The 18,757-nt window shown below is 43.9% G+C and overlaps 1 long non-coding RNA gene across 2 annotated transcripts in view; it reads left to right on the top strand.

Annotated features, from left to right (window-relative positions):
• LOC309813909 overlaps nt 1-18,757 on the top strand; it is a 148,584-nt gene that overhangs the window by 98,470 nt on the left and 31,357 nt on the right. For both annotated transcript variants that reach the window (XR_014295557.1, XR_014295558.1), the window contains exon 3: nt 3,077-3,178. This is a non-coding gene — a long non-coding RNA (uncharacterized lncRNA). The remainder of the gene's footprint in view (nt 1-3,076; nt 3,179-18,757) is intronic.

Below are 18,757 nucleotides of genomic sequence, written 5' to 3'. Positions count from 1 at the left end.
CCCTGGGACGCAGCCTCTGCTGGTCTGTGTGGGGCTGGGGCATCTGCAGTCTAGCTCAGGAAGCCAGGTGTTGTCCTGGCATCTTCTGGCACCATGGCGACAGGGGGCTGCCCTGGGCTGCTGGATGGGAGGAGGAGCCCTGCTCCAGTAAGGATCTAAATATAACACTGAGGGAAGGAGGTGAGAGGGAAGTGGGGGCAACATCTTAGCTTTTCCTTCCTTTCCAGGAACAACCTGTAGAAATGTTTTAAAGAGTTTTTCTTCCTCATCATTACTATCAGATGTATGTTCTCCTGGGTTTCTTGGTACTTCAAGAGAATTAATGTTTCCCTACTAGACTTCACAATATCCCCTGTCCCCTACACACACACACACACACACACACACACAGAGAGAGAATGGCTCCCTACACAAGACTTCCCTGGGAGCCCATCTCAGCCTTATTACTCAGCACTCAAATTCTTTAGCTTTATTGTTGCTCCCCCTGGGGCTTTGATCCCAGCAAATCCTCCACCTCCAGAAAGAGAGAAGGAAACTAAACAGCAACGGTTCAGTGTACATCTGGGTATAGTCACCGCTCAGCAGCACTTAGCAGGGCGCCAGGTGTGGGCAGAGCAATGCGGGTTTTCCGGGAAATTCTAAGCGCCCAGGGTCAAGTGTCTGTGTCCGATTCTGTCAGACACATCGTAAGACCTCGGAACTTACGTGCTGATGGTAAATGTCCTTCACAGTTAGTTGTCTCTCCTTAGGGTTTTCAATAGGGCGTTCACTGAAGGTAGGAAAACATAAACATTGATGTCCCTGAAGGGAAATGAATGGGACACTTCAGACGTGATGCCAGACGGCGTGGTCATCATGCCACCATTCTCCATGGATTGATTTGGGCAGCGATGCAGAACTGCCAGGAGCCAGCCCTCGGATACCCATGACGAGAGCTTCAGCGGGTCACCGTCTGGACGAGATTTGGCTTGAGATGGCATTGGGTGGCACCGAAGGGAGTTGGAGGGATGGTCGAGTCTGGGAACCAGCTAAGTCATGAGGTGAAGCCTATGGCTGGGGGCTGCTTGGTCTATAGCAGAGACGAGGGGCTCACACACCACGCACGTGACATGCCATCTACTTTCGAAAGTAGAAGGAAGACACCAAGGGGCCAGAGATGTCACAGGGAATTTATGAGGGCCGTTGTTTTGAAGGGACCTTTCAAGAAATTCCTTTTCCTTGAAATGCTGAGCTCACTTAGAGCTGTAAGTGAGGACTAGCAGGGTCCTCTGCCTCGGAGGATGCGGGGGGATGGTGATGGACACCCCACTTGGAGGTAGCCAACTGCAGTGGACTTGGGTGAAGAAATGCTGGGAAAGAATTTGGTTCCTCCTAAGGAGCAACAGGGTGGGACTGGTGGATGATTAATACTACATGACTTCTTGTGAGGCGTTCTCAGGACATTGTCCAAATCTTTTCTTGATTTGGGTTTGTGTGGATCTCTATCCTGACCATTCATTACAGAAAGATGGGTTGTTTCAAAGCCTGACTCAGAACGCTGCTGGGGTATGCATCTGAGCCACTGGACATCATAAAATCCTATCTTGGTGCCAATAGAAGAAGATGCTTTCAGAGACTGCGATGAAGTTTCACTTTGAAACCTTGTTTTGAAATCCCTGGGGAATGATAGATCATCTCAGGGCAAAATGGAAAAACTGCTCGTGTAACTAGCTAGTAAGCTAGATTTCGTTCTCAAAGTTTGGGACCAAGGTTTTCCTGGTAAGCAACCTGCTTATCCCCAAAGAGAGGTCAAGCATTTATCCAAACTGCAAAAATATCAAGAAAGCAGGAAACAAAGTGAGTTTAACTTGAAAATATTTCACAATGTTCACATAATCTGTCATATGTTTTCTCATGTCACCCTCACAACGGTCTTTAACAAATGTGTACTGTCTTTCAACAAATATTTCTGAATGCCTCATAGGCTTTGTAACTGGGGATAACATGGGGGAACAGACAGACATGGTCTCTGCTCTCACAAATTGAGCCTGTCCTAAAGAAGAATACAATCATTATAAATGCTACTTAATTCCAAGGTGGAATAGCAATCTCTTTCTTCAATTTTACTGAGGGAAAAACTGAGGCTTACTGAGGTCCAGGGATAATTCTTCATGTCCAGAACTAAAAGAAAAAGCTATTGCCTCTTCTATTCTGTCACTCTGTTTCTTAGGGCATATAGCTTCCATTTGACTGTTTTATTAGATAACATTTCTTTGTCACACAAAAGTAAGTTCAGGAGAAAATGTGCAGTGTAAAAATAACATATTATAGGAATTTATTAAATCTAGACAGTTTTCTCCACTTATTCTATTTCTGGCCTGTTTTTGTTGTATCAGTAATTTCTGATAAAATATCAAGGGTTCTCGTTTCCATTACATACAATTGCAGTAGCACTAAAACCTGCAGAAGGCACGGCTAAATATAACTTTGCAAATCTATCCTTTCCTACAACATGTTGCCAGTCCCCCGAGAATCCTTACAGAGAAGATTCACAAAAGTAGATGGTTTTACTCCTTTCTGGCTACTCAGTGCCTAGAACGATACCTGACACATAGTCACCAGATAAATGTTGAATAAATGAATGATTGGTCTCTCTGTTGTTTTAAGAAAAGAAAGCCCTATGTTCTCCTTCTTTCTTCAGACAGAACATGATCTTGAATTTCATGAACTGCCCTGATTATTCACTTGAACCTACACAACCTATAAAAACCAATGTCAAGGTGAAATTGTCTTAACCCTACACATAAAATTTCAATTAGCCAAGCTAATTAAGGAGGAATGATTTCCAAATAATTCCAGAAGTTAATAGTAACAGAACTGTTATAATAGGATATCCCAAAAGATCTTTCCCCAAAGGGATGGTCTAGTTGAGAATGAGTCCAACTGTATATAAACATACTTGGAATCATCTCGAAGCATGCTTCAACGTGCCTGTTGACTATGTGTTTTTAATATGGATTTTGTTTTCATTCAGAATATAGAGTCAGTATTTTCTGTGATGACAAAATTACAATTTTGAACATTTTGTTTCTTCCAGGGGAAAATAAAGGTCTGAGTGAAAAGGTAGCAACCAAACAAATAGGAGTGTGGCAGGAGAAGAGTTCCAACAGGAGTCGGACAAGATCACTTCAGGAAGAAGGTAATTGAGTATGTTTTGTGGCCTTTCCAAGGAGTCTGTGCTTCAAAGTTGTTTTGAGTCATTGTGTCATGAATGTGTGAGCATGTACATGGAGCCCTAAATTATCACCACCTGGCTTCGGTCCACCCAGTGGCACATTCCTCTTGTCCAGTGATGCCTTAGCTCATGGTGTACGGTTGAGTCACTTGGAAATCCAGACAAAGGATGGGATCAAGTCCCATGCATACAGTGATTGGCCAGCCCTTGTAGCATCAGACTGTGGTTAGTTCCACTCCTGGATCCCTTTACTACATGGATGGTGACTTAAGACATTTGATGATGTTGAAGCATCATGTTGTCTGTTCCTTCTAAATCCAAGAATTTGTTCCACCATCAGAAGGGTATGCTTGATGAAAGATAGGTCAGAGTCATCTGAAATGACAGGCTGTATTTAGCAGAATAATCTTGTTTTCTTTTATTTATTGCCCAAAGAACTGAATGTTCATGGGAAAGAATTTTTAGGCATCCTAGTATTTGTTTTTGGAATGTATTTTTCTACATATGGTAGCATGCAACATCTGCATGATGGATGGTAGACAGAAATTTTCTACTGCAATTCTTCATTTACAAATAGGAGAAAACTGGAGGACAGAGAGCCTCACTAACTTATTCAAGGTAATCAGATTCGTTAGTAGCCAAAGCTAAAACCCAGGACTCAAGATTCCCCGTATTTCACAGATGATTTCATAAGAACATGCAGACATTCCAAATCAGATTCCTCCCTCTCTCCCAAGCTCATTCTTGATTTGAGTATCATTTGTTTTTCTGGAACTAATTACAAATTTACAGTTTAGGCACCAAGCCAAGCCCAACTATTATGGCTTCAGGCTCTGTTAGGGTAAATATAGGCAGAGATGTTCTGACTATGCTCTGTGAAGCCTCTTCAAGGGTCGCAATGCAGATGTGTGCTCACGTGAGTGTGTGCACGTATGTTGCTCATGTGTGCGTGTGTGGTTGTACGGATAGGCATCCTCTAACTTTGACAAGATTACTTGTCCTGAATCCCAGAAGAAAACATTATATTTTAATTGTAAATTATTCTTTATGGTATAGGGTCTATATTACTGAGACTTCGGTAACTTTGGGCTTTTTAGTCCACAGGCTCCATTACATTATGTAGTGGTGGGTTTTTATTTGTTCACTTACTTGCTTGTGCGTTAAATGATCAACAAGGCTAACAGACATTTTATATACAGATTCATTTTATCGTTTATGTGTTACTGAAAATCCAAACTTTACAACAGAGCGATATGTTAATGCAGAGAATTTATTAGTTGAGGCCACAAGCCTGGATCCTTCCGAAAGAACACATCAGATAAAGCCATATCAGGATATTACTTTTGATAATAAATGTACAGACCGGACCATCCCTATGCCCATCTGTAAAGCTGGGTGGGATATTGTGGGCATCCCCCCTCCATCCTTCCACACCCTCAACACACTTTTTGGCCTGAAAGCACATCCTCACTTGGTGGAATAGAAAATGTGGAAAGTGTTAGGACTGAAGCTGCAAATTCAGATAAAAACGCCTTGGTGTGTGTAGCTTATTCTTAGGTAAATAATATACCTGAAGGCAAACAACCATGCGACAGATAGTACAGAGTGCTTATTAGATGATTTGCCGTAACAAGGTAGACTAATTAGCTCTTTCCTAAGAGTGTTCGGTTTGATATTGGAGAGCCTGTGAGAGCCGTGGGAGCCGAGGGGAGAGAGGGGTGGTACTGAGGAGAGGGGCCGAACAGAACTGGGTGGTGACACAAAGGGAGAGATGCTGAAGACAAACTAAGCAACGTTCTGTGTTAAAAAGAGGCATAGGGCTTCCCTGGTGGCGCAGTGGTTGAGAGTCCGCCTGCCGATGCAGGGGACACGGGTTCGTGCCCCGGTCCGGGAAGATCCCACATGCCGCGGAGCGGCTGGGCCTGTGCGCCATGGCCGCTGAGCCTGCGCGTCTGGAGCCTGTGCTCCGCCACGGGAGAGGCCACAACAGTGAGAGGCCCGCATACCGTAAAAAAAAAAAAAAAAAAAAAAGGAGGCATAAAGACAGATGGCCAAGAGGTGCATGAAGAGCTGCTCAACGTCACGAATCATTAGAGAAATGCAAGTCAGAACTACAGTGAGGTATCACCTCATAGCAGTTAGAATGGGCATCGTCAGAAGATGGACAAACGATAAATGCTGGAGAGGGTGTGGAGAAAAGGGAACCGTCTTGCACTGTTGGTGGGAAGGTAAATTGATACAGCCACCATGGAGAACAGTATGGAGGTTCCTTAAAAAACTAAAAATAGAACTACCATACGACCCAGCAATCCCACTACTGGGCATATACCCTGAGAAAACCGTGATTCAAAAAGACACATGCACCCCAATGTTCATTGCGGCACTATTTACAATTGCCAGGTCATGGAAGCAACCTAAATGCCCATCGACAGACGAATGGATAAAGAAGATGTGATACATATATACAATGGAATATTAGCCATAAAAAGGAACAAAACTGGGTCATTTGTAGAGACTGGATGGACCTAGAGACTGTCATACAGAGTGAATTAAGTCAGAAAGAGAAAAACAAATATCGTATATTAACGCATATATGTGGAATCTAGAAAAACAGTACAGATAAACCGGTTTGCAAGGCAGACATAGAAACACAGATGTAGGGAACAAATGTTTGGACACCAAGGAGGGAAAGTGGGGGCAGAGAGTGAGATGAATTGGGAGATTGGGATTGACATATATACACTACTATGTATAAAATAGATAACTAATAAGAAAAAAAAAGAGGCATAAAGAGCTAAAATTTGGAATCTGAAACCATTTCGTTCTTGACTTGCTCACTTGCAAATAACCCAATAAAAACGTATAGGCTTCTTAAAGGCAAAGATTGTGTCTTACCAATTTCTGCATGTCTAGTGCTTAATACAGAACCAAGCACATTGTTATCACTCCTTAAATGCTTAATGCACGCATATGTATGTTTCTCTACCAGAGAAACAGATTTCTTTTTTCAGGTTGATGCACTCCATGGTATTATATATGAAATGAGATGCCCTTTTAATCTGCTCTGCATGAAACTGACCATTCTGAACAAAGACGTTGGCCTTCTCTGAATTCTGATGTTCTTAGAAATTGAGATAAATATTTAACCATCCCTCCCTGTGCCCTTGTGGATCTGTGTGGAATCCCTGAGCTGGCTAATTGAACATTAAATGTATAAGTTAAAAAGTACTCATCTCTCAGTAACAGAGGAGGAGAAAGTTAGTACAAAAAGAACATTCTTCTTCCTCACCTGTGAACATAAAGCAAAACAAAAATCTGCAAGCGTATTCTGAGATAGGTTTATGAGGATCTTTGACATACGCATATGAATTTGATGATGAAGTTTTGACATTTGTACAACTACACACTCATAAAGTTGTATCAGAAACTCTTTAAAAAACAACCACCACCCTACATACATTTTGCTGTTTTTCTGGGAAAAAAAATAGGTACTCCTAATCCATGGAGTTTCCATTCACAGAAAAAGCTGTCAGGAAAGAAAAAGTCAGCCATAGGAAGGCATTCTATTAGGGAAATGAACCAAATCAGAAAAGAACACTATTTGCAATTTAACCAGCCAAGTTAAACATGACACGATTAGAGCCAATCTTTGGGGACCAAGTTAGTGGTAATTGTGCCTTATTTAACTTGGCCAATTAAAGGCTGAACTCTTTTCTAAATTGGCTATTTTCAAAGCAATCACACCTTTGCACTCAGAATTTTTTTCAGCTTGCCATTTTTAATTTAGTATTTGACTGCTTAATGGATGTATGTGTACATGGACCCATGACTAAATATTTGCACATAATACAAAATTAATATGCATTTGTATTGGGCAGAATGAAGTGTTGCTTATTATGTTAGGCTTTTTAACCAGATCAGGGTCATATATGTTTTTACATGTCCAATAATTTCCAACATCTGAAGAAAGTATCTAAGCTGTGAAATATATTGCCTAAGGGAAGATTCTTAGAAAATAACTATTATAACTTGGAAAAAAAAAAACCTAAGGAATGAGGGTTTCAATATGTAGAAAAAATAGAGAAGAGGGCAAAGTGTTGGTTTTTCTACCAACCATAAGTGCATCTTTGTTTACTTTGTCACCATGAGGCAGTTAATATTTATTGAATGCTCATTCTGTGCAGAGAACTGCTCTTGACCAGATGATTCCAACCAAAGCCCCAGAAATTATCCCTGACTCAAGAAGCATCTACTCTTAAAAAAAAAAAAAAAAAAGGAAGAAAAGACCCAAATTGTGTGGGAGCATAAAATACAAAGACTGAAAGCTCAAATCAGCTTCTCAGCTTTCTGCACTGGGATCAAAGTATTCATATACATTAGAGTTAAGACTCAAGACTCAGAAAAGGAGAAAAGAAAAGAGTTGAGGGGAGGAGGTCCTCATAGCTCTATGAATTGAGACTGACGGAATTAGTCAAAAGAAGTTTTTCTGGGGAAATCTAGTGGAATAAGCACTGGAAGAAGAGTAAGAGGCTCTGAAATGAAAGTAAATGACCGAAAGTTAGCTTTGTAGAAAAAAAAACACGGTAGGTGCTCCACACTAAAACAAATCTATCCTCCCAATGCCTTTAGGAATTAAGGACATATGTGTTTTTACATAAAGTGTGGATCCAAACACGTAGACTAGAGTAGACTTGACTTTTCAAGATCTAAAACCATTTTCTGCCTAACAGAATGAGTAGTTGCTTAAGAATTTCAATACCACGTTGTACGCATGATGGTGAATTCTACATCCAGCTTTTCTACACACACTTTCCATTCTTTGTGGAGATGGAAACCTTAACGCTGTCACCTGTTTTGATCAACAGAAGGAACTGGTTACAAAGAGAGGTAATCCGAGTGCAGGGTCAAGTTAGGGCAGAAGTAAAATGAAAACTCATACCCTGAGGCCATGTGGTGGGGCTTGGTGAGGTGAGCTGGAAGGAGCACTGGATCCTTGGCTTCTCGAAAAAAGAGCTCAGGACTCTTTCCTTGCTTCCCTCGGGTTGGGGGTGGGGTGGAGAGAACTTCACCCCCCAAAGGAGGTGTTGCTGTCTTTGGTCACATTTTGTGACACTTGATTGGCTGACATGGTGGTGGGTGTAGTGGCTGGAGCCGTCACGTGTTAAAAGATGGGTCTGTCCCCCTGTTCAGCTCCTCTGACGTCATCCCTCTCTTACTATCGAGTTTAGATGCTCTTTCTTCCCCCACGGAGTAGACTCCTGGCTGGCTTAAGAAAGCCTGGGGCCCGAAGACCTAGGCCAGCATTGTTCAAGTGTTGGCGGGGGTTCCTGCTTACTCTCTGGCTCTCTCTGGACATTTGAACTGGCCTTTCTTCTCTTCATAGTGATACAGTCTGAAGGCTTATGTTTGGGGAAAAGAACAAAGGACAGCAGGCCTCTGTCTGCTATGATCCTAGGTAGAGCTCACTGAGGCAGGATCTGGTCCAGCCCTTAGAGGTGCATTGTAGTTTAGAGGCTGAAAGCCCAGCTAAAAACAAAGCGTTGTTTAACTTTGCATATCATTTCTCTATGCACGTATTTATTTTGGGGGCCTTGTGGAGAGGTAAGTCTACTTGAGGACAGAATTTGCGTATTCTAAAACGCACACGCTATCAACATACCCCGGTAAACTATCATGATGATCATCCTTTAATGTCACTCCAACCTATAATCTCTAACAGGCATGGGTTCTACAAGTGTCTCCTACACCCTGCTGTGCAATCTTGAGGTGTTTTTCCAAAAGATTTTATTTTCAAAGTTAAAGCTCAATGGTTGGTTAAAAAAGAACCTTGGCCTGATACCATATGACATAGCACTTAACATTTATTTTTGGAGACGTAGGTTGAGCCCTGGCTGCACGTAAGGTATTGTGAAGAGTGTAGAGTTACCAAAATCAAGAAGTCATGGCTTCAGCCCTCAATGTGGGGAGAGGCAGATCTGTTTAAAAATGGTCCCTGGGACTTCCCTGATAGCCCAGTGGTTAAGACTTTGCCTTCCAGTGCAGGGGGTGCGGGTCCGAGGGGAGCTAAGGTCCCACATGCCTCGCGGCCAAAAACCCAAAACATAAAACAGAAACAATATTGTAACACATTCAATAAAGACTTTAAAAATGGTCCAAAACAAAAAATGGTCCCTAAAAACAATCGTAAACAGATATACATGAGATAGTCAATACAAGAGACAGCATAGAGACGGAGATCATGAGTTGGTTGAAAAGAGATTCTCTATAAGAGAATGAACTTTGTGACCAGTAAAGGGAAACACTGAAGAAAGGAAAAAACAGTGGAGAAAAGAAAAGATAATGGCACATAAAGGGAAATGATGTCAAATAAACAAAAGTATTGTCCTTTAACTCTTTCCATTCTGTTAAGAATTTGAGTGGAGTAATCATAAGAACAGTACAGTAATTTTGTCTTTTTATTCTGATGCATTGACATCTTGGGGCCATGCTGATCCTGGCGAGCCTGCCCCTCCCAGGACTAGCTAATTCCTAGAGATAGTAAAGGACTTTCCTGCCAGCTCACCTTTCATATGCAAACCAGCCACACCCCACACCCCCAGCCATCTCCTTTATGGGGCTCTCACAGTCTGGGCCGCTATCCCCTGCCTTAATCACCCCATGGCCAGTGCAATGGGTGAAATGTTTGTGTCCCCCCAAAATTTATATGTTGAAATTCTAATCCCAATGTGATGGTATCTGGAGGGGCTTTTGCGAGGTAATTAGGTCATGTGTGTAGAGCTCTCATGAATGGCATGAGTGCCCTCATAAAAAGAGGCCACAGAGCTAGCTTCTTCTCTTCCTGTCAGGTGAGGACACAGTGAGAAGTTGCAGTCTGCTTTCACCGGGCTGTGCTGGCATCCCTCATCTCAGACCTCCAGCATCCAGAGCTGTGAGAAAGAAATGTTTGTTGTTTAAGCCACCCAGTCTGTGGAATTCTTTTATAGCAGCCTGAACTAAGACAGCCAGGTACTAGACAACTAGGGACAGCCCCTAGTTGATTTCAGCCCGCTGAAATCACCCAAAGTAGACAATCCAAAGCTCATTGACCCTTCCTCATGCATTCCTTCCCAGAAAAACCACCGTAAAGGCTTTGCCCACATTTCCCCTTGCTCTCTCTGCCTCCTGACAGACCCTGGTGCTTCCCCGTGTGCCCCCTCCTGCCCCACCCTGTTTCTTGGGAACTGTGAATAACAAGCTGTCTTTTCAGTGGCAGTTATCTCCTGATCTGTTGCCCTCAGCATACCTCAATAATAAGAAAACCTACTTTTTAAAGCAGTGAGTTATATGTCAGTGGAAGATTGTAAAAGGCCACCAGGAAAAGAAAACACAAAAAACTAAAATCTCAGCAGAGAAGAAAGAGTTTAAAAGTGCAACTGGAGAAAGTGTGGGACAGAGGCCAGGTGGGAGATGCCTGAACAACACGGCCCCCTGGGTCAGCCACGGTGAGCGGAGGGAAAGACATTTGAAAAATGCATCTTAGGCTGCAGAGGCAAATTCAGCTTGTATACTTCTTTTCCTGCCTTTGTTATATGCGATTTCATGTTAAGCACATTTCTATCCCTAACCTTGCAGTCAGAATGCTGGCAAGAGAGCGGGCAGGCATATTTGCACTGTATTTCAGATATCCCTGAGATTGCTAGGATAAAGAGAGGGGGGTGGTGGGCTAGAGAAGAGGACCCCAGCGGAGGGGAGAAGAATCTGCTGACAATGGAAGCTTCCTGCTACCTGTCACTCCACTACACTAATGCTGTCTTCATCTACTGAAAAATTAAATCTAAGCATGCTACTCTCCTATTTTAAACACTCAGATGTCCACCGCTACAATGTCTGGCAAATAAATGTGTCCATGATTGAGTTGGATCCTACCTTTCCAGTACTTTCACCCAGTGAACCTTATTGAATGTTCAGTGTCATGGAATTTCTCACCACTTCTTGAACAGACCATGCTTTTGTAACCAGTGGAGCGCTAACTCAAGACCAACAGAGAAATGGGAAAGTAATCCGTTATTAAGAGATGGACAAACCCCTGCTTACGGAAAAGGCAGGGCTGTCTAATAACAGCATGATTGGAAAACATGGTTTCCTTTCAGGGCTGAATCTGTCCTCCCTTTCATCACAAATAGCTGACTTATGGTTTAAATACTCAGGGGCACTTGAGAGAGAGGAGGATGTGGCCGGACCTGCAGAGCAGATGACAGATCCCCTTAAGTGGCCAGCTGCCTGGGCACAGCTAGTGGCCTTCTTTACCTACTCACTGGCAGAAAGGGGAAGAGAGAGCTAGTGAGACGGCCAGGCTGCCTAAACTGTTGATATCTGCAACAAGGAGACTGGACATGCAGGAGTCAGGACTGTCCTACATGGCTCTTCTAGCGCAGTCACCCTGCCCAGGGCTCAGGCACAGCTCAGGGAATGTCAAGTTCTGATTCATCGTGATGCAGAAGGCATTTGTATGTATAGTTCTCTTCCTCCAGTCCAAGTCTGGGAAGGATGAAAGTACTTCCTTTGAAACATGAGAAGAAAGAATCCAGAGTTTCTCCATTATCTTTAGTAAGTGGAGTCTTCATTTTTTTTAAATCTACTTTCCCCCTTGGTCTCCTTCAGGACGGGAACCACATTATCCATCAATGCTTAACACAGCAGGTGGTTAGCAATAATAAATTTCCCTTTAGTGAGTAATAAACAAATGAATAAATGAGTGATGAACAAATCCCAGGCAGCGGGGAGAGAATGTACCTATATAAACTTTTATATTTTTATTATAAAGTCCAAAAAAATAAGCCGTAACAATAAAGATTTCACATATATAATGTTGTTAAATCCTCAATACAATCCTGGGAAGGGAGGTTATTCTCATTTTTTCCTATGAGAAAACTGAGGACCAGAGAGAACATATTAACCACTTAAATGCACGCAACAAGTTAGTGACAGCACTGGGACTGAGACCCCAAACCTTCTGGTTCCAAGTAGACCATACCAGAGCTGTCTGGTAAGTCTCATGGAGAAACTCATCACAGGAAGATAAGAAGAGAACTAGAGGGGGAAGAACAGGAGCATGGTTTTCAGATTTCACTGTGCTTAAGAATGAATGGAGGTTCAATATTCAAAGATACAAGTAATGCCTACGAGTCACTAAGAAAGAGACATAGAATTCAAAAGAATGAGGGGAGCAGATATGAAGATGTAGTAATAGAGAAAGATTCTCAACCTTTCTAGGAATCAGGGAAATGAAAATTAGATGGATGAGATGTTCTTACACCCAATATTGGTAAAAATTAACAAGTTTGATCATTTCAAGTGTTGGTGAGACTACGAGGAAATGAAATGGGTACCATTGTACACTCCTCATGGGAGTATAACATTGTGTAGTCACTTAGGAAGACCATTGGCCATTTCTATGAAAATTTAAAATGCATATTCTTTATGACCCAGCGTGGTCTAGAAGGTGGATTCTGTGTATCTCAGGGGACATGCCAGACTCATTCAGTATCAGGGAAAATACGGTAACTTCTATTTGTGTTCAACTGTACACCATCCTTTTAAATTTCGTGTTGAGAATCTATTTTTGCGGAGGGTGCTGTGGAGCACCGCCTCGATGCCCTTTCTAGCTGGTTCCCCAGCTGGCAGGAAGGGTGACTGCCAAAGGCTCATGGCTGAGCGACTCCTAGGGAATTGCTCTCGGCCCAGGGGAGCTGCTTTGCCCATCCTGGTCAGCCTGTGTCCGATGACTGGTCAAGTCGGGGGTAGAAAGACTAGCCCCTTACCTCAATTCTACATAGCACTAAGGGGCCATCCAGCCCTGAACTCCAGGGACCAGCTAAGTGCTCGCTGGCAACTGCATTGAGCTCACGTTCTCTCCCCGGTAACGTCCCAGCATGCACAGCTCAGAGCCTTGGTTTCTGTTTCCTAGGTAGCTGACCTAAGGAGGTTGTATAATGCACAAATGAATACAAAAGCACACACATATAACTTACAAATATTTAAATGCACATATATTTTGGTGAATGCTCAAAGATGTGCTTTACTGATAGGGTTGCCCTGTCTACCTAATATTCGTATGTTGAAGTCCTAACCCCCCTGCCCGGTCCCTCAGAATATAGTCTTCTTTAAAAATAGGGTAATTGTGGGGCTTCCCTGGTGGCGCAGCGGTTGAGAGTCCGCCTGCCGATGCGGGGGACACCGGTTTGTGCCCCAGTCCGGGAAGATCCCACATGCCGCGGAGCGGCTGGGCCCGTGAGCCATGGCCGCTGGGCCTGCACGTCCGGAGCCTGTGCTCTGCAATGGGAGAGGCCACAACAGTGACAGGCCTGCGTACGGCAAAAAAAAAAAGGGTAATTGTGGATATGATTAGTTAAGATGAGGTCATACTGGAGTAGGGTGGACCCCTAATCCAATATGACTGGTGCCCTTATAAAAGAGAAATGTAGCCACTGAGACACACACACAGGCAGAAGGCCATATGGAGGTTGAACTTGTGCAGTCACATGCTGAGGACCTACCAGAGTCTAGGAGAGGGCCTGGAAAAGGTCCTTCCCTGGCACCACCAGCAAGAGCACGGTCCTGCTGAGACCTAGATCTTGGACTTCTAGCCTCCAGAAGACAATAGGTTCAGTTTTTTTAAGCCACTCGGTTTTTTTTTTGTTGTTGTTTTTGTTTTTTGTTACGGCAGCCCCTGTGAATGAATTCAGTGCTGGAGAGAAACAGTCACAAATATGCACAGGGATATATTCTTTGCAAATTCATAATAGTGAAGCAGGAAAAAAATAGTATAAACAATGTAAATGTTTATCAGTTAACTGATCACAAATAAAATATAGCATATTCATGCTATGGATATTTAACCTCAGTTTAAAAGCATGTGGTAGGTTTCATTATATTGACATAAAACCTTCAGCAATCACGTTACTGAGTAAAGAAAGGGAGAAGTTGAATGACATGTGCAGAACAAAACCATTTAATTTACGTTTAAGAAATGCAAAAGAATACTCTATCCTTTGATACATCTGTCTATGGATATGAATACACAGAACAGTGACCAGAAGGATATGGTCTAAACTTTTGACATTGCTTGCCTCTGGGGGAAGGGTAAAGAACTGGGGGGTTGCTAAAGGGGTTTTTCATCAGTAATATTTAACTTTTAATAAGAGAATATATTCACAAATTTCCTTTGTGATTAAATAATAAAAACAAGCAAAAAATCATCAAAGGGAATGTAATGTGGCATCCTAGAACAGAAAGAGGACAATAGGTAGAAACTAAGGAAATCCGAATAAACTCTGAGCTTTAGTTGATAATAATGTCTCTATACTGGTTAATTAACTATAATAAATGCACCATAGTAATGTAAGATATTAATACTAGTGGAAGCCGTGTGCAGAGGGTTGTATGGAAACTTAGTACTATCCAGTTTTTCTGTAAAATCTAAAATATAAGATCAATTCTAAAAAAATTCATCTAGGGCCCTTGAGTTAGAAGAATGCAGATTCCCAGGCCCCGCCTCCAGAGACTCTAATTCAGTAGGTCTAGGGGGAAGCCCAGTAATTTTTGTTTTTATTAAGCACCCCAAGGGGATTCTGGTACTTTGAGTTACTACGGGCTAGCAAAAAAAATCCAAGAAAATCCAACCATACCCATTGGGTTAACAAAGCTGGTGCTTGAAGTCTTTTCTTCAAGTGATGCGGAGCGTGTTTCTGCTCTGGGGTGGCTGGTCCAGGAGAGCAGGACTCCCTGTCGTGAGGTTGGCCCCCGAGGGCCCCCGAGGACCTGACAGCCGGTGGGCAGCCAGCCAGCGACGCAAGGAGCAGCCTCTGCCTTCCCATCCCCAGGCTTTGGCATATGGTTAGTTCTCCGGCTTTTAACTGTATTTTGAGAATAGTGTTATCAATAATTGATCCTCCCAATTAAAATGTTTTTCTTCCAGCTAAAATTTTTATGAGTGACCTGAAAACATGGCATATTTAGCTACCCTCCCACCTCCCCACTCAGGCACTCAATTTATCGTTCCGAGTTCTTGTTCCCTTAAGCTAGTACACAAACACGATCGTAACGGTTATTGTAGCAGATGGTAGGTGTGCGTTAACGTGGCCTCCGCCCCTGGCTTGAGAGGATGCTGAGCCTCCTCATCTTGGTGTTTGGCCCCATGTTGAGCATGTCATTCACTCACTCATTCATTCATTCATTCACTTATCCTCCCAGCGTTTGTGGAGAGGCTATCGTGTGCTCAGTATCCTGCTAGGCGCTGGTTAGCCAGCTGTGAAAAAGATGACAGATTGGTCCTTAATAAAACTGGTTATTGTTAGTTGGACTGAATTGTCCCTCCCGGTCTGTACAATCTGATGAATGAAGTCAGAGTAAAGCTGATAAATTATTTCAGTTGGAAAATAAGACCCTTCTATGACAATGTTTAACACGGACGGACTCCATTACAAGAGTAGGCTTTTAGATATTCCTCAAAACATACCATCTTGAAGACAAAGGTTTCAACTGTTCCTCCTGTTTCCAAGTCGGGTTAGTGCTATCAGAACCTCACCACCAGCCTCCAGAATGGCACAGCCAGATTTGCGGCCCTCATGGCCAGAGAGTGCCTGGGGGCACCGTTACCAGCGTCATCATACTTATGGCTTTGGAGACCTCCAGCCTCGTTTTGGGAGAATACACTGAATACACAAGAACCTTTGCCTTTAAAGCACTTAGAATAAGAACATCATCTGGACATGCCCTTAAAACTGGAGGAAGTTAGTAACCAAACAGAAAGCCAGAAGACGAAGGGAGGAGGAAGCATATTAGAATACTGACGTGAGGATCATTACAGACGCAGGGCACAGCTGGAGTCTACGTGAACTTTTCAGAAGCCTGGGTGTGGGAAGGAGAGAAGAGGAGGAGGAACAGAAAGAGGAAGGCAGAAAAGGGGCAACAGGGCTGGAGTGGAAAGGGTTAAAGATGGACAAGGAGTAGCAGAGGGAAGGGAGTGACGGCTGGCACTTCTTGAGCACTGCGGTCACGTGGCAGGTAATGTACACACACCTCCCGTTTAATCTATACAACAGGCTTTGAGAAGTGAACACCAAAGGGCCCTGGGATGCACACTCAGGTGGCCTCCCTACCCGAGGCCATGGCCTTAACCACTGCAGGCCCTGCCCTACCGAAAGGCAAAGAGGAAAGCAGCTCAGCCCTCTTTCCATGGGGGCTGGGGCACCTGCGGGCAGGAGAACTCTGCAGTCCAAAGGGTCAGCTCCAGCCTGGTATCTGCCAGGGACTTGTGGTCGTGCCCCGTGGAGTCTGTGCAGGGACACTGCCTGGCCTTGTATCTTCCCAAAGGCTTTCACTTAGGAGAAGGGCCTCAGCTAGTCTACACAGCGAACCTTGTGCACATTTGAAAAAGTCACCCCACTGGGTGGACCAGTTAGAAAAAGATGTCCCTTCCCTGGGGTCTGTGACTTCAGCCCCAGGCAGGACACAGGGTTCGGGGTACCCAGGGCTGGGCTCTGGTGTTTATGCACAAACCGTGCAGCCGTCTTTGGGGCTGGTAGGGCTCTGAACGAGGGAGCGAGCGGGGCCCAGGCATCCGTCTGGGTGGAAGAGCAGCTCGTGTTTTCCCCACGATGTAGAAAGTAAACTGTGTCAGGCGGCAGCCGTCCTCTTTTAATATCGGGCATTGAATTACTCAAAAGAGCTTTGATTGGGAAGCTGGTTTTCAGCACTCCCATTAATCGAATGGCCAAAGCATAAATTGGCTTTCAAAAGGTAGTTAGAAATGAATTTTATCCTTTAAAAGGAAGGAAAAAAAGATGAAGTGCCAACCACAAGTCTTCACAATGGAATACCCAGGAAAGAGAGACAGTAGCAATAAATAGGAAAACTTTGTATTGATAATATGCTTCTCTGTGAGGGGTTCAAAGCCTCTTTCTGTATTTTTAAATATACTCACGCCTCTCAACCTGCCTGTGACATAGGGTGGGCAGCTATTATTATTCCCATTATTACAAGAACTGACGCAGAAAAACGGAATGCCTGGCATGAGCTCATATAACACATCAGCATCTGAGAGAGATTAGAATGCAGCCTCCCGATGACCATTCCAGACAAGATGGTATTGCTGGAAAGTGACACCAAGTGGCAGCGTAGCAACCAGGGTTTAAGACTCACGAGTCTGTTTTGGATGACCATGCTTAGCAGCTGAAATGAATGATGCTCCATTTATTATTATTAATAAACATCCCCGTGCCCACATCACGGAGACATACTTCACTGCCTAGCCCTGCACAGGACTGATCGGCTTCCAGCAGAAGCAGGCAGGGCGGGGCTCAGAACCTCCAGGGTAAGCACACGACAAGTGCCTGAATGACTGATGGGGTGTTTGCCCGTTAATAACAATAATCATTTCTTCAGGAGTTTGCGGGGAACTGCGCTGAGCATTTCATCTTTCAAAACTCTCATGACAACCTTGTGAGTAAAGTATCATTGCCCCCATTGCACACAGATGTCAGAGGACCCATCCAAGTCCGTGCAGCTGGTGAAAGGGCAAAGCTGAGACTTGCACTCAAAGGCCCCGCTGGACTCTAAAGACAGGGGTCTAAACCACTCTGCTGTGCTCCCTCTGACCAAAGTATGTCCAAAATTTAAACACTGATTCTGCTCCACATCCTTGCAACTGCTAACAAATCCTGCTGTGAATGAAATCAACTGGATTAGTCAGGGTTCTCTGGAGAAACAGAACCAACGGGATATATAGAGACACATAGAAGAGTGTTGTCAAACCAGACCCGGGTCCGCCTGCCCCCTCGTGCAGTAAAGCCAACCTCCCGACACCAGATTGTTGTGAAGGAAAGCACAGCCTTTCCTGCAAGGTGCTCAGCATGGGGCCCAGCAAGAAGAACAGGCAGCTCGTGCTCAAAACACCCAAACTCCCCAGTGGCTTTCAGAGAAGGGGTTTTAAAGGCAAGGTCAGGGGTGTGTGTGGCAGGGAGCCTGATCTGCTCGGCACAGCTCTCTGTTCGGTTGATGGTGAGGTAACAGGGTGATGTTCTGGGAATCTCAATTCTCAGCTTTCTGGCTCCAGCCATCCTGGGGTCTATGTGCTGGTGGTCAGCATGCAGTTAACTTCTTCCACCTGGTGGGGGGTTCAGTATCTACAGAACAGCTCAAGGACGTGGCTCAGAATATTGTCTACAGCCCTCGAGGAGGAACTAAATGTCCTTGACTTTGTTTTATGGCCAAACTATTATTATTTTGTCTTGCTTAACTGTTTTGTTTCTGCATTGTCTTACTCCTCTGATTAAATGTGCACTTTGGAACTTGGGGAGGGCCTAGAAGGCTAAAGCTTTTCTACAAACAAGAGGCAGGGGACACGGGGGTCTGTCCCTAGGGAGGTCCTGCAGGGTCCTGCTTGGTTACAAGAGTTGATTTATCCAGGAATTGGCTCATGTGGTTATGGAGGCCAGGAAGTCCCACAATCTGCCATCTACGAGCTGGAGAACCAAGAAGGCGGTCCTGTAATTCTGTCTGAGT

The sequence above is a fragment of the Mesoplodon mirus genome (assembly GCF_964341445.2).
Source record: "Mesoplodon mirus genome assembly, chromosome: 12".
Taxonomy (NCBI): domain Eukaryota; kingdom Metazoa; phylum Chordata; class Mammalia; order Artiodactyla; family Ziphiidae; genus Mesoplodon; species Mesoplodon mirus.
The sequence above is the reverse complement of the archived record's forward strand: the minus strand, read 5'-3'. Positions and strand labels throughout refer to the sequence as shown.